The sequence below is a fragment of the Triturus cristatus genome, chromosome 10 (assembly GCF_964204655.1).
Source record: "Triturus cristatus chromosome 10, aTriCri1.1, whole genome shotgun sequence".
In the NCBI taxonomy this organism is placed as follows: Eukaryota; Metazoa; Chordata; class Amphibia; order Caudata; family Salamandridae; genus Triturus; species Triturus cristatus.
Window position 1 is genome coordinate 529,945,292 of NC_140593.1, and position 15,742 is coordinate 529,961,033.

The window sequence follows — 15,742 nt, forward strand, 5'->3', positions numbered from 1 at the left end:
TGAGTGTGTGCACATGTTATGAGCTGCTCTCCCACTGTCTCAGAGAGAGCCGCTGCCTTGATTTTCCTTTTGTTTTCTGCCCTGATGAGTTTTCCTTTTTTAGGGGTGCTTGGTTCCACCCGGGCACCTCACACTTTGACTACATTGGGGAAGCCCAGGGATCCCAACCCTGTATGTCCCCGCTGGCTGCCTGCGAACACACTCCTTTGTGCTGCTGCAGTAACCGGCAGGTTTCTTCTGCTGCTTACCCAGGCAGGGGCACAGGAAGCGGGGCAGCCAGCCACACCGGGATGGGGATGCACGGAGGTCTTACCCTATCCTATGTTGGTTGGTTTCACTAGCTCCCTACACCAGCATTTCTCCTTGTTTTTCTCTAGGCCTCTCTCCCCCTTGGCGCAGAAGCCCATTCTTTCTCCTTCTTTTCCTCTGCGCCTCTCTCCTTCTTGGAACAGGAGCCCAGTCTTTAACCCAGCTAGTTCTCAGGAAGTGTAAGGAGACCAGCTTCCCTGGTCCTGAGGGAAGCCCCACTGATCCTGGGGTCAACTGAAGTTACAGTTCTTAGTCCCAGATGGCCATCAGGGGGTTCTTCTTTCCAATTGTTTATGGTGGCTGCCTCCAGTCCCAGTGGCCAGCAGAAAGTCACAACCATGCACAAGACCTTTTTAGTGGGGGTGAGAGGTTCCAGCAGTGATGCACCTCTGACCTTTGCTAAGGTGCCACATCACCTCTCCGCCTCTGTCCCAACCTTCTGGCACAGCCTGCTGGAATACTTCAAAAAGTTATCGGGGTTACCAGACCAACTTTAACAACAAAAAGAACAAGAACACATCATCTCTGGAATCTAAAAGCAGACTAAGTGTCTGGGAGAAAATTCAGCAGAAATGCTGATTCCCCCATTTTACTTCCCAAAAACATTCAAACAGGAGTATATTCAACCCTCAGGAATTTACCAGTGGCCCCTCTATGGGTAAGTCCAGTGGGGTGGGTGGTAGATTACTGGTCTTTTTCCAGCTTACTTGCAATGGAGTTCCTAATAGGACAATGATGCAGTAGACCTCTCAGCATCTGGCTTTCTTTGACAAATCTAAATCTGGAGTCATTCTCCTTTTTCCCGCTTCCCCAGTCTTCCACAAGGCAGCTTAGCTATTAAGGCAGCAGTCTAGAGACCACAGTTTGTCTTATGTTGTACGCATGAAACATGGCTTTTTGTCTACTCCCATGCAAAAGCATTTTGGACAAACTCAAGAAGGGTTTTGGCTCTACTTCTGGTTCCTAGTCCAATTGAGAGTTTTTCAACAAGATGGAGAGAACTTTAAAATCAAGTCAGGTACTCCCTTCTGAGAAAAGAATGTCTGTAGGAGAAAGGCACGTAGGAAGGAAATGTGATCTCTTCTCAAAAATGTGGCATTGCTCAGTCCCTGTAGACAATTTGCTTTTGTACTCTATTTCTTTCTGTTTGTGGTGCAGAGCATTAAGTGGCTTCTGTATGGTGCTATATTTGAAACAAGTCATGATACTCAAAAAAAGAATACATTTCGAGATAAAAAAGCTGCTAGAAAATAGCTTTCTAGGCACTTTCAAGAGAATGTATGACATTGATTGATTTGGATGAGCCATAGGTTCATGTGCCATTCTATTCCAGTTACCAACACTTTCTTAGGTTCACAGAACATGGCCTTCCTTGTAGTTCACAATTCTCTCTTTTGCTCTTATGTCAATGTCCTTTGCCTAAAAGAAGGCAAAGACAATCCTTGCCTCGCCATGGGATTGGGATCCTGCATGACAGATTCCTTATGATGTATATCAGGGTATTGTTTTCTGCCATTCGACTTTTGTGAATCAGTCAACATGAGAAACTGAGGAACAAAGTGAGAACTTTGCTGGAGTAACAAGTATCTAATAAATTACCTTACAATCTAATTTGGTTACATCACAGAGGCAGGAGTGTCAGAACTCTTTCTCGGGTGCATTTGAACATCATCTTCCTTATGGAGTTTTTTCTAATCTAGTTAACGATTCTTAGTGACTATGACATGATGTTGGCTACAATAACTTAGGAACGTGACTCTGCATGCTTTTCCCTGCTAACCAGTGTAAAGTACTTGTGCTCTCTCCCTACAGCATGGTGAAATTGGACTACACCAAATTGGTATATTTCATTTACCTGTAAGTCACTAGTAAATAGTACTACATGTACCTAGGGACAGTCGATTAAATGCTACTAGTGGGCCTGCAGCACTCATTGTGACACCCACTAAAGAAGCCTTTTGAAACGTCTCAGGCCTGCCACTGCAGCCTGTAGTGCAGTTTTAAATTGCTGTTTCAACCTGGTACTGGTGAAAAAAAAAAAAAAAAACACCTTATGCCAGGCCTAAGCCTTCCTTTTTAATACATATAAGTCACCCCTAGAGAAGGCCCTATAGACTCATAGGGCAGGGTATATTGTATTCAAATGTTAGCACATGCTGGTTTAACTCTTCCATGTCCTAGCAGTGAAAAACTCCTAAAGTCATTTATTGCTACTGTTAGGTCTATCTATCCCATTCACCAACAGTGGGCTACCTTATTATATTTAATATGTGATAACATTTGATTCAGAGCAGATAGAAATATTGTGTGTGCACTCAAATAAATTGTAATTTAAAATCGTCTTTAATGGTAGAGTCAGATGTTGTCACAATTCCGAAAATGTCACCTTTAGAAAGTTGGCATCCTAACCATTTTTGCCTTCTGCCAGTGTCCTAGGTCACAGGACTGTGGATGGCTCTGCTGCTGGAGTTTGTGTATTCCTCCACCCAGACAGTAACACAAAAAGGGACTAGGTGTGAGTAGAATGGCTAGGAATGGAGCTGTACCTTGCCTCATATACACTTCGAAGTGTTTTCACTGCAGCACACGCAAAGGATCTGAATCTAGTCTTTTTTAATCCCATACGTCTTGGAGCCTTGACAAGGAAGGGAAGCTCTTTCCAGAACTAGATGTGGGGGCAATATAGGGATTCTCCCCACTTAAAAGCCTGGAATCAGGTATAAATATCAGACCTCAAGAGCCACTCTTCAGTACGCTTACGCTCCTAGACGAGTAAACAATACAGAAGAAGGACTGCCTTGATCCCCAAGTGGACTGCCCTGCTGCTTAAGACCTGCCTTTCTCCCCAGAAGACTGCCCTGCTGCTACCAGATGGCTTTCCTGCTGCTTCAGTAGTGCCTTGATTATCAGAGGGCTGTCCTGCTGCTTGATAACTGTTCTGCCCTCTGAGAAGGAAGACTGGACCTGTTCCCTTCATCACAGACTAACCTGAGTGATTCCAAGGATCAGTTGGCTGACCTCCTGTCTGAGCTACAGGGATGCAACAACTTCTAGAGTCCTCCCTGCAACTACCAAGCTGACCTACTTCACTGGTCCTCCCTAGAGTGGCAACTGGGCCCACCAGGGTCATGCTGGACGTTGCTGGAGTGGGTTTTTGATTGCCCAGAGGTGCCTTCCCAGGACCTGCACCCTAGGCTGGCATCAGTCATGCTCCTCCTGTGAAAGAAAGTGAAATCCTGAAGTTTTACGCTCTTCATGATTGCCAATGGGCTCGTTCATGGTGAGACTCTGCCGGCTGCGATGACCGCCAACGCAAAGTTATGGTGAACCTGACTTTTGGCGCTGCAGCAACTGCCAGCTACGACTGGTAACTTGAGATCTGCGTTTTGTGCTACAGGAACGACAGCTCACGATGACTGTCAATGCGACGCCCCTTCAATGATCATCTGTGATGTCCGACCTGATCATTGCGCTACAGCAATGACAACACATGCCACCTGACCTGTTCTTTGCGCTACAGTGACAATCGAAAGGGGCACTGACAGAATATTGAGGACATAAATATTGTGTGGACAGAATATTGTGTCAAAATATCGAGGATCAAAATATCGAGAAGGCAAGTGCAAATAGGTGAGTATAGATTTACTATTCTCAACTCCACATCTACGTACTTTAAAGATATATATATATATATTGTTATGGTACATATATGTGGAACAAATTATAGTAAAACTTAGCTTTCCCATAAAAATTTACCTGCACGATATTCTTGACCCCAATGTGTTTGACACAATATTCTGTTCACATAATATTTTGGACTCAATATTATGTTGAAACACTGACCATCCACAACACTCTCAGTGCTCCTAGTAGTCTCCTCCATCACAAATAAAACTCTTCATGCCAAACTTTGAGAAAGTAACGTTTTCAACTGGGATTCCTTGGTCCCTGTATCCAGCCCGTGCTGCATTGTGATCAGCCTGTACCTTGGGCTTCCTTCAGTCTTGCACGAACAGATGACTGCAAGTGGTGCTTGTGATGAACCTGTGGGCAATTTATGGTCAGGAGCTTCACAGACGGGGTCCACAGATGAGGAGTGTTAGAAATGGGGGTTTCTAGTTGGCAGAGGACGGTACCTTTGCCCAAGAAGGGACCTTTCTTCCTAGTCAGGGTAAGGGGGATACACTTCTAAAATAACCCCTGCTCACCACCTTGGTAGCTTGGCACGAGCAAACAGGCTTATGTCAGAGGCATTGTGTATAGCATTTGTGAACACGTACAGTAATACAGTGAAAACACTACAAATGGACACCAGTTTAGAAAAATAAGTAATCGGTATCTAAACCAAACAATACCAAAATGACAAAAATCCACAATACAGTAAAAAAAATATGGCTTACACGTGGTTGAAGATAGTTAAGTTCAAAGCAAATTGCAGATACAACACAAAATACCATAGATGCGTCGCGCACACAAACAAAAATGGATACGGGGAAGGTGATGCGTCGTTTCCTTACACTCAGGGAAGGTGATGCGTCAGTTCCTTGCTCCGGGGGAGGTGATGTGTCGGTTCCTTACTGCCGTGCAAGGGAGGTGATACATTGGTTTCTTACTTCACGGGGAGGAGATGCATCAGCTTCTTACTGCATCCCCCAACAATGCAACAGACCTGGCGCCTTGATGTAATGTGATGATCCAGGGTGGTGCGTGATTTCTTCGGAGACCGGTGCACTTGATGCGGCATGCAGCATTTTCTCAAGCCGCGGGCAGACACTGCGCCACACCGGTTTCTTCGGGGATGGGTCGGGAACAAGTACGGATGCATCACGGTTCTCGTCATGCATTGCTTTTCCAGCTACGAACAGCCAGAATAACTTCCAGAGGCCCAGAGCAGCCTCATGCACCTCTTGACAGGTCAGAACTCCCAGCAAGGCAGTTCAGGGGAGATGGGGGTGAAGTATTTGTGTACCTGAGACTTCAGAACAGGAAGCAAACTCAATTTCAACCCCTAGAGATCTTCCTCAATCAGGGACACAACAAACAGAAGAGTCCTTTTCCTTTCCTTGGCAGAAAGTAGCCACTGCAGGCCAATCCCAGACAGCAAACAGCACAGGGGCATTATTTCTCCTCAGTTTCTTCAGCTCTTCTCCTTGGCAAAGGTTTCTCTTGATTTCCAGAAGTGATCTAAAAGTCTGGGTTGTGGGCCCCTCTTTTTATACAGTAAATGTCTTTGTTCTCTAGTTAAGAGAAGCTCTTTGCCCAGCCAAAAACAGTTCTGTCTTCTCTGGTGTAGCTTCATGGTAGTAGGTGGAGACAGGATTGCCCTTGGCAGACCAGGCCCATTGAGGTGTGAAATAAAATCTCCTCCCCTACTCTGAATACAGCCCAGGTCTATTCAGCCCACACCCTTGAAAGGCAGGACACCCCCTTCAAGTGGCTGTCTGAACAGAATGCACATCCCCAGCCCTTGACACTCTAAAGCCAGACAGTCAATACACAACCTAGCAGAGGCACACTGGATGGTTAGGCAAGAAAATACATACTTTCTAAAAGTGGTATTTTCAAACCCAGAATGTAAAAATCTCCCTCACTAAAAGATGCGTCTTAACATTCTGAGTTCAGGCATATCAAACTTTTTTTTCCTATTGTGTTTCCATGGGCAGTTAGGCTTATAAGATTTTATGAGCAAACTCCCCATTCTATCCTATGAGGACAGATAGCCTTACAACAGTGAAAAACGAAATTGGCAGTATTTCACTATCAGGACATGTCACACACATCAGGGCATGTCCCTCCTTTCACATACACTGCTTCCTGCCCACAGGGGTACCATGGGACTACCTTAGGGGTGACTAACATGTAAGAAAAGGGAAGGTTAGGGCCTGGCAAGTGGGAGCACTTGCTAGGTCGACATGGCAGCACTAGACTGCACATAGGCACTGCAATGGCAAGCCTGAGACCTTGTTGCAAGGCTGCTTGTGTAGGTGGCACAATCATTGCTGCAAGACTACTAGCAGCATTTGGTTTACAGGCTCTGGGCGCACACAGTGCACTGTACTAGGGGCTTAACAGTAGACCACATAGACCAATCTTGGAAACAGCAATCCATAACAACAATTTGCATTGGGAGCACTTGCACGTTGGAACTGAAGATCAGTGGCAGAGTGCCCAAAGTATCTAGGCCAGCAAGACGAAGCCCAACACACAGAAAAAAATAACAGGAGGCAAAGGCAAAAATACAGGGGAAACCCACACCAATGATGCCAGGTCTAACATGTGTCCCCTTCAGCTGAAATGTGGGGACAGCTACCCACCCTCTTGGGAGTTCTCTTCTCTAAGGCAGAAGAATCTGTACAGACCATCAGCATTGGTGTGTTCTGTACAAGGGCGGTTTTCCACCATGAAGTCCATCCCCTGTAGGGAGATGGACCACCTCAACAACTTTGGGTTTTCACCCCTCATCTGCAGGAACCATCTGAGGAGCCTGTGGTTGGTCTGAACCCGGACGTGATTCCCAAACAAGTAGGGCCTCAGCTTCTTCAGCGCCAAGACCACAGCAAGAGCCTCACACTCAATCACACTCACTCTCTGTTCCTGTGGAAGTACCCTCCTACTGATGAAGGCTACAGGTTGGTCTAGGCCCTCCTCATTTAGCTGTGAGAGCACAGCCTCCACACCATGCTCTTAAGCATCTGTATGCACCAGATTCCTGTGAGAAGCTGGGTGCCTTGAGCACGGGCGCCATGCACATGGCAGATTTCTGGGCATCAAAATCTTTTTGGAAGGCGTCAGTCCAGTTCACCTTCCTGGGCAGCTTACTGGAAGTCAGCTCTGTCAAGGGTGCAACAATGGTTCCATAACCCTTGACGAATCTCATGTAATACCCAGTGAGTCCTAAGAAGGCTCTAACCTTTGTCTGGGTCTTGGGGAGTTCCCAAGTAAGGATTTTGTAAATCTTAGGCTGTATAGGCGCCACCTGGCAGCTCCCTACCTGGTATCCCATGTACACCACTGAATCCTGCCCGATCTGGCACTTGCTTGCCTTGATTGTGTGGCCTGCCCTCTGCAGAGCCTTCTACACTTCCCAGAGGTGGTGCAGATGTTCCTCCCAAGTGGCACTGAACACTGCTATGACATCCAGATAGACGGCACTGAAATCCTCCATTCCAGCCAACACATGGTTGACCCACCTCTGAAAGGTGGCTGGGGTATTCTGCAACCCAAAGGGGATCAACCGGAATTAGTAGTGCCGATCTGGTGTTGAAAATGCTAACCTCTCTTTTTCCCCGTCAGTTAAGGCAATCTGCCGGTACCCAGATGTTAAGTCAAGGATACTGAGGTACTTGGCAGCTCCCAACTGATCGATGAGCTCATCAGCTCTGGGGATGGGATGCGCATCAGTCCTGGTGACCAAATTGTGCCCTCGGTAGTCCACACAGAACCGGAGTTCTGGCGTGGCACTGGGTGCAGGAGCCTTTGAGACCAAGACCACTGGGTTTAAATTTTGTGCTTCACAAGAGGACTGTCCCCAGTGTCAACATCAGGACACACCACTGAATGACACCAGGGGTCAGGGAGAACAGTGCAGCAAACTGTCCCAACAGTTGGCGTTAGTCACTCTGCTGTTTAGGAGTCAGTGCAGGGGAGAGGGTTACACCGTCCACTGACCCATCATGCTCCTTAGCAGACAGGAGGTCAGGAAGAGGTTCAGTCTCCTCCTCTATTCTAGCATCTGTCACCAGGAGCATGCCCACTTCGTACCTCTTCAAGTGGGACTTAAGGTGGTTCACATGCAAGACCCGCAAAGGGTTCCATGGAGACTGCAAGTCTACCAAGTAGGTGACTTTACACTTGCGCTCCACCACCTCAAATGGCCTTGCCCACTTGTCTTGGAGCATGTAAGGCTCCACTGGGGCCATGACCCACACTTTTTGACCAGCCTGAAACTCGATCAGAGTGGCATTCTGATCATACCACTGTTTCATCTCTTCCTGGCTGGCTTCCAGATTTGCATGAGCAAGTTGCCTGAACCGCTTTGTCTGGTTATCTGAAGGCCAGCATGTAGCTATATGCATCCTGGGGGGGTTTATTAGGAGCTTTCTCCCAGCCTTCTTTGACCAGACTTACAAGTCCTCTTACAGGATGCCCATACAGGAGCTCAAAGGGACTGAACCCTAAGGATTTTTGTCTTACTTCTCTGTAAGCAAACAAATGGCATGGTAAGAGAACATCCCACTTAGGCATCATGGGTTCACCCAGACCCATACTCATGCACTTCAGGGTCTGGTTGAATCTCTCAACCAGTCCATTACCTTGGGCCTGGTAAGGAGTGGTGAACTTGTAGGTAACACCGAAATCCTACCACAGGGACTTCATATACTTGAATATGAAGTTGGTACCCCGGTCAGACACCACCTCTCAGGGGAACCTCACATGGGAGAAAATCCCCCTCAATGCACAACCGACCACGGCGGCCTTCACAGTCTGGAGACAATGGCTTCTGGGTACAGGGTGACATGGTCCACCAAGACCAGGATGAACCTGTTGCCCATGGCTATCTTGGGATCCAGATCCCCCACAATGTCCATACCCACCCTCTCAAAGAGGGTGCTGACTACAGGGAAAGGTTGGAGAGGAGCCTTGCACTGCCTCCCACTATTACCACTTGCCTCGCAAGTCTGGCAAGACCTACAATGTGTGTTCGAGTTCTTATGCATTTTGGGCCAGTAAAAGTGGGTGACAAGCCTTTCAAAGGTTTTCTCTTGCCCCAAATGCCCGCCAATGGCACGTCATGAGCCAGACCCAGTAGGATGGCCCTGAAGCGCTGGGGTACCACCAGCATATGGACTGACCCAGGCTCAGCAACTTTAGGCTCACTATACAGAAGACCATTCTCCCAGTAAATCCAATGTGATCCAGACAGATCACCTGCTACCTGGTTTTCAACCTGCTGCCACAAACTCACAAGAGAAGGGCATTTCTGCTGCTCCTGGCAGAATTCCTCACTGGAGGGGCCCCCTTCCTGCTGCCAATGGGTCAGCTCAGGCAGGTCCCTCAGTTCAGCCACTTGCTCCCCTGTAGGCTCCAGGGCATCCCCCTCAAGGTTTGCTTCTTCCTGGAACGTGGGAACTTCGGGCCGGTTTCCCGTACTCCCTGCCTCTTCCCTTTCAAGCAGGCACCTTGACCACTGTTTTAGGCTCCAGGTCATCTTGATTGCCCTTACCGGCTGCCATAGACCGAGTAGTCACACACACCCACTCAGGCAGACCCAACATCTCCAAATGAGACTTCCGCTCCACCTTCTCCCAAGGGGAGCTCTCCAAATTTTTACCTAGCAGATTGTCAACAGGCATGGCTGGCCTCACAGCTACTTTCAAGGTACCTGAGATCCCCCACCACTCAAAGGGAACCTGTGCCACTTTGCAGAGGCACTCAGTGTTGTCAGCTGCAACTACTGGGTAGAATGTGTTGGGGACCACCTGCTCCTTAGACACTAGCTGACAACTGACATCTGTCACACTGGCTCCAGTGTCTCTCAGAGCTTTCACACTATGGCCATTGATGGTCATCCATGCCTGTATTGTTTAGTGTTATCAGGCAGATGAGCTCTTGGGACCATCTCACTGTATCCTAAAGAGACCAGGGTCATTTCTGCAGACCCCCACCCCTCTTGGGCACCCGACTCCTCCCCCAAGGCTACACTAGCCATTTCCTAGGGTGGTGCACTAGTGGGTGATTTGGTAACCTTTTTGGGACACCTAGGTTTCCCTGGAAGTGACCGACCTGAACACAACTATAACATGCCCTGGGGCCCTTCTGACCAGGCTTACCTGCAGGGGCCCATGGCTTCTTTTCAGTGGGAGGCTGGGAACCTTTTCCTTGCGAATTACTTTTGGGCCCTTTCTGGAACTCCTTCTATTTGCCCTTGTCCTCCCACTCTTCTGCATGGGACCCTGCCCACCTTTGGCAGAGTGTCCCTCACAATCTTCTTGGACCGTGGTACTGAACCAGCGGTATGCCTCCACAGCAAGCTTCCTGGGGTCAGTCAGCTTACTGTCAATCAAGTGCTGGCGTAGCTCTGGAAAATAATTATCCAACAAGTGCTACCATGCAACAAAATCATAGAGCCCCTGAAAATCATTTACCTGGCTACCCTTCACCCATCCATCCAGTGCTCTGCAAAAATAGGAGACATACTCCACCCAAGTGCTTGACTCCAGCATTTTACAAGCCCTCAACTTCTGCCTGTACAAATCTGTGGTCAAACCATACCCCCTTATTAAGGCTTCCTTCACCACTGTATGTGGTTGGTGATGGTCTGCACTCTACTAGTAGTGTACACCAATCACTGTATGTAAGACACAAATGCAAGTCCAGATCCTCACAGCTGACCACAAATTTAGAAATGAGAGTCTCTAGTTGGCATAGGTAGGTACCTTTGTCCAGGTAGGGACCTTTCTTCCCAGTCAGGGTAAGGGGGATACACTTCTAAAATAACTCCTGCTCATCCCCTTGGTAGTTTGGCACGAGCAGACAGGCTTATCTCAGAGGCAGTGTCTAAAGCATTTGTGAACACATACAGTAATACAGTGAAAACACTACAAATGGACACCATACCAGTTTAGAAAAAGAAGTAATCTCTATCTAAACCAAACAAGACCAAAACGACAAAAATCCACAATACAGTGAAAAAATATGACTTTCAAATGGCAGAAATAGTTCTGTTCAAAGCAGATTGCAGATGCAACACTTTTCACACAAAGTACCCTGGGTGCGTAGTGCACACAAACAAAAAGGGGAGCAGGGAAGGCGATGCGTCACTACCTTGCTCCAGGGGAGGTGATGCGTTTGTTCTATGCTTCTGCTCAATAAAAAAAAGAAAAAGATACACACCAAGCAATCATTCTTATTTAATGTTGTGAGACTTGGGTCCACTCATTGTGCCACTCGCTAAAGTAGCCTTTTAGAACATGTCTCAGGCCTGCCACTGCAGCCCGTAATTTAGTTTTAAACTGTAAATTCCTTACACAGGCCCACCTGCATGTGGTCCAAAAAGCATATGCAATTGTTCTCTCGCTGCAGCCACGGCTGCTGTGTAAAAGGACAGACTTGTCAGTTCAATCCTGACCTGGAGAATATTCAGCTATAATTGTGTATCCTATTGTCAAGCAATAGTAAAAGTGTAAGCTTCTCTGGCTCTTGCATCTTAATTAGTTAGAGAGCATTCTGTTTATCCCCGCAGTCTGAAATGCTGTCATGAAACTGTCCGCCTTACTGGCGCACCCAAGTCTCACAACATTAAATAAGAATGATTGCTTGGTTTGGAACTTTTTCTTTTTTTTATTGAGCAGAAGCATAGAACAAATCATTACATCATGAACGATAAAAATCCAATAATGGTATTTTTCATTATATTAAATTAACTTTGTGATAAAACACAGGGATCAGTTATAGCTTTGATACTGTATTCCCAGCACTTCCTTGAACAGAAATAAAGTGTGATGTGCCTGCAATAACTTTAAGAGACAGCCTCTAATATTAAAACAGACATATTATTCAAAAATAGTAGCATCAGTCAACTGTGCCCCTCCCTAACCTAGATAAAGTGCAGTACAGCAGTATACATAATAAAAGTGTATATTTCATCATTTTTGTTGATGCAGCCAGCCTAGGTTCAAGTGCTTAAATTCATCTCCCACACCACCTGCCAACCAATAATTTTTTAAAATCAAAGCGAACTCTAGAGTTTTCTGCCCTCATTTACTCTTGTATCCTTTTCTACTCGTTCCATATTTGTCCAAACACCCACAAACCTTTTAGTCGCTCCAACCCTTTTTGCATCGGGCTCTTCAAATTTCCTTGTACGAGTCATTTTTTTTATGCCATTCTAAGATTGTAGGTACTCTAGTTGTCTTCCAATTCGGCAAAATCAAGGATCGTGCCACTAGTCAGGCTATCACAATAAAAAAGTCCCCCCCCCCTTTTACTTTTGATAAAGTTTGCCTCTGTTTTGCCAAGCCAAAAAGCACCCCTGCAGCGTCTGGGTCGACTCGACTCTGCAAGCTACTACTGAGAGCGCAGAACTGGGCCAACATTAGGCAGGTGAAGAAAGTGTGGTGCCAGTCTCCTGCTCCTATTATCTGGCAGCGAAAGCATCTATCTTAGAGTTCAGGATACATTCTATGGAGGGCTTTAGGAGTATAATAAGTCATCCATCATGACAAAAAAGACATCTGCTTAAGATTGGCAGCCCTAAAGGCCTTTTTGCCGAGTTGTGAGATCATCTGCCACCGGTCCTCAGAAAAGGAGTATTGCGTTGTCTGAATAATTTTATCCCAAAAATTCTTTACTAGGTGGCTTTCCATTTGACTCCGCAAACATCTTTACAAATTGCCCACCCCTCTTAGTCTTGCTTTAAAAATAGCAGCTGTTAGTGGTGATGGGCAAACACTGGACGCAAGACAATATTTTTTCACTAGATGCGTGATCTGTATAAATCCAAGAAATGTACCTGCAGCAGTCTCTACACCTAGCTTGAATTTCCTGCCAGGTAATGCATCTCCTTCCCAACAAAAAGTGGCTCAACCCACTAAAGCCATTTGCATTCCAAAAACTTAAGTTATGTAAACCTAGGACTTTACATTCCCTTAGCTGCAAATATTCACAGCCAGCTGCCATTGCATTTATGGAATATAATGACTGGAGTCTCATACGATACTCTTGTTGTGTGTTATACCTAGTTTTTTCGGGAGTTTCGCTGTCTTTATTAAGACCGAGAGCTGAGATCCAGCTTCCTTCACCATTTTATCCAAAAAGAATCTATCTAAGGATCCCTTAAAGTCGATGATGGGAACCAATGTGTCTAGGAGAGAAGCTTCATAGTATGTACGTATCTGGGCGGCGCAATGCCAGTACCCCCTGATTAGCCTTCAATTGCAAAATTGGGTATTTTACCCTGGGTGCCTTTTTGTTCCGGACAAACTGTTGAAAAAGTACATCCAGTTTTTTAAAAATATGTCATATATTGATTCTTATTGGAACATTCATTGGTGTGGATCTAAGAAATATTGATAACAACGAATATCAAAATCAAATTATAATGGAAATTTAATCTGAAAAGATAGAATCTGCAATCAGATTTGAGCAACCTACTTTACGTTAGGCACATTTGAGGCACAGACCTGGATTGGCTTGAGCGGGATTCATCTTTGTAAGTGGATGTCTTCAGGCCTTATCTTAAAACCCCTTAACACCACTTCTGGGTGGCTTCTGGCCTATGCGTTTAATCAAAGTGCTTAAGGATGTAGTTGGCGCACTTTTCAAAAGGGCACAAACTCAATAGCCATGAACAGGGAAGAGTACCTGCCCTGCAGTTAGTGGCAAAACGTTTAAGTGTGAATGACTATGTACCACCTATCTCCTTTTTAAATTGATGAGGTAAACTTTCTTGCTTCACTGCTTTGCAAGATATTCTGGGATAGCACCATCAGATGTTGCAGAAATGTATTGGAAGTAGAATGTGCTAAACTTGTTACTGGTAGGTGGAAATGACCGTCAAAGGAATGGGTTCCACCCTCAAAGCTGTGACCAGTCATATATAACTTTGCTATACAAAGGACTTCTGAAACAACTTAGTATCGGTAAGTGCATTGGTTATTTCAAATCATAGTTAATGGGGCAGTCAGAGTGCTGGAAGCTACTTTGGATTGCATTAGGGTCGCCTATTGATAAGAGACTTGCTCCTCTATTAAAAACACACAACCCACTGGCCCTACAGGACAAGCCTGGAGAATATGAAGGATGGATGCTCTCCCAGCCGCGGACCGTGCAGGTAAGAGCGGTGGGTCCAGGTGAGGGGGGATTTCCAAGGAAGATGACGAGGGAAAATTAAATAAATAAATAATTTACCCTTGTCAATGTCCGCCAAAATACCCCCCCCCCCCCCACAACCCGGGCCCCTCCTGGGCTCTCCTTCCTACTAGACTAAGAAGAACCCCTCCCTAGTAAAGGAATTTGGAAGAGTTGTTCCCACCCTGCCAGAATTTTGCCTCTTCAAGACTTTTTTGGAAGAATGAACTAGAGGTGGCAGTTTTGTGAAATAAACCTTAAAGCAATGTAGATACACTTTGCAGGGGCCCAGTGCCTACCTACTGAGGGAGCAAGCCTCTGGATAGGCGGGCCGGAGCTCCGGGTGTTTAAAGAAGGTCCCGGATCAGAGGAGGCTACTAACCAGAAGAAGACAATGACTATGAAGGATCTGCACCAGTTTTGCGGAGGTCCCTACAACTGACTGCAGATGGACCAGGACACCAGAATCCGGTTCAGGAGAAGACAGCATTAAAAAGCATTTCAGAAGAATATTTTGCATTTAAATATTTAGTTTGCAGGACATTTTCGGGACTTTTAGGGCAACACTCCAATATGTGCCAGATACATCAGACTTGGCTGAGCCAGAGAACCCACCAGATCAAGGTGTGATCTTATCTGCTAGTTGCACCAGCTTGTTGTACTAAGCGCTCTCCTTAAACCTCAAAGTTCACTCGCTGAGATCTCCTGAATAGTAGTCCTGGGCATGAAATTCCGCTCCGCTTGCAGAGTTTTTCCCACTCTGCGCTCCGTGAAGCGTACGGAGTTCAGAGAAACTCCACTCCTCGTAGCGAAGTTTTTTTCCTCGCTGATCTTGTGGAGCCTCTTCTGGGTACAGACACAGCCTACTTTCCACTTCCCTACCTTCATCCCTTCACTACTACCCTTAGCCTGCCAGTGGATTTTACAGCATTGGTTAGTCAGCCTGGGAATTGGATTGACTATTTTTACAACTGCAAAACAGGTTAACCAATTTTTGAGAAGTTAGGGGCCTTCCACTGTTATAGAATTATTTATTTTATTCCAAACATGAAAATGCTTAGACCTACATTTTTGTGATAACTCTTTTCATCTGTATTAGGAACATGCGGGTCTGTTTTCTTCTCTAATGTCTGATTTGTACCTTACATTTCCTAGGCCATTCAAAGAAAGTTGTCACTTCCACGACGCAAGAAAAACAAGATGTTATGGCTTAATATTTTTTTGTTTCCTTTTGGATGTGTTTGTGTGTAGGTAGGTGTGTGCCTGCTGTTTTCTTGCTCTGCCATTCTTCTAATGATGGAGCACCCTTTCCCACTACATGGTCTCCTGCTTCCCACTCACACATGCGAAGAACAGCACCATATGGCAAGTGTTACTTTAAAGCAGAAAAACACAGGTACAACATCCATGACTCTTCCCTTCAGCTCTCTCTGACAGAGGCCATTTCAATTATTCTTGAGAAATCATTTTGATTGGGAAGCAAAAAGCCCAGTAACCCCTAAAACGGCAGCTGGCAAAGAGGTAAATGAAAATGTCACTAGGGTATAAATGTAGAAGTGTGATGGGATTTTTGGTAACGTTTATG